This window comes from Saimiri boliviensis, chromosome 4 (genome assembly GCF_048565385.1).
Source record: "Saimiri boliviensis isolate mSaiBol1 chromosome 4, mSaiBol1.pri, whole genome shotgun sequence".
Classification (NCBI taxonomy): Eukaryota; Metazoa; Chordata; class Mammalia; order Primates; family Cebidae; genus Saimiri; species Saimiri boliviensis.
Window position 1 is genome coordinate 134,620,437 of NC_133452.1, and position 1,371 is coordinate 134,621,807.

Genomic DNA, 1,371 nt, shown 5'->3' on the forward strand with positions numbered 1-1,371 from the left:
CTGCACACTTGGCTTTAACTGACCAGTGCCATGAAACCCACACATGGGTAGACAAAGAAAAGGGAGGGGAACCGCCATGTTGGGTGTACCTGGCTTTTCGTACAGCTGCCGGCATTTACCCATGCAAGCTTCCAGTTTGCTTGCAGCTTTTCAGGCTGCTTTCTGTTAGAAAAGAAATGGTTTGGGGACTGCTTTTTATTAAAGGGAAATTCCACCGAGAACTCTTTTATTCTCTCTGTTTAAAATAACTTCTTAATAACTTCTGTATTATTCTCCTCAGGAGTGATATCCGTAACTGCTGTTAGGAGGTGTTGGACAATGATTTTTTTGGCTACTTTCTGCTGAGAAGGGGGTGTTGTGTGGGGACAGCAGTTGGGGCTTCTCCTGAGATTGATTTAAGGGTCCTCAGAAGAATGCCATGAACATGTGCGGCTCTGTTTTCAGCACCACTTGGAGTTTGGTTGCTTCTAGGTGAAAGGAGATAGATTTTACAAAAGGGTTTAAAATATAGAGTTAGAATACAAGGATTAAAATTACCATCATTAGTGAGGGTACTATACACCGCAATTACGACAGTAGAGTTTGACACCTGTTAGTTATTTTAATGGATTGTAACACCAGTTTGCCTCCACTAGATGTCACTGTACAATATTAGAAACTGTCATATAAAAATAACATTTTACTTTGGGAAAAACATATATTTTTCTGCTTGACTTGCCATTAGGTGATAACTTTAGGTTTATTCCATTTTTTATAACTTGCAATATGATTGTGAGACACATAATTGGGTGGCTAAAATATCTGCTTTCGTCCACATAAATCTACTTTTAAAAAATTAAAGATTTTGTCCATCTTTTAACAAATTCATTTTCTTCCTTTATCTCTGCATTCAGTTAATCCTTGCACACCCTTTGTTTAGTATATCTTGAAATGTATCAGTTCCAATTCTAGTAGCAGTTCATGATACCTGCTATGACCTCAGTAGAGCTCTGATTCCTTTAGCACAGGGAACATGTTCTCGACTGTGCTCTGGATGATGAAAGTCAATTTATTTTACTTTACTTGTTTGAGATATTTCTCCTCATCTGTAAAATGTAAATGTGGACATGGCTTGAATTACTAAGTGGTTTTATTTCTTCATTCCCCTGATATTTGTTGTATTCTTACTGCAAGTCAAATACATGGCATGATATTGCTTCCCACATCAGATGAGAAAATGAGACATTATGGCCAGCTGTGGTGGCACACACCTGTAGTCCCAGCTCCTTGGGAGGCTGAGGCAGGACAATCACTTCATCCCAGGAGTTTGAGGTTACAGTGATGTATGATATCACCATTGCATTTCAGCCTGCACAACAGACCCTGTTTCTG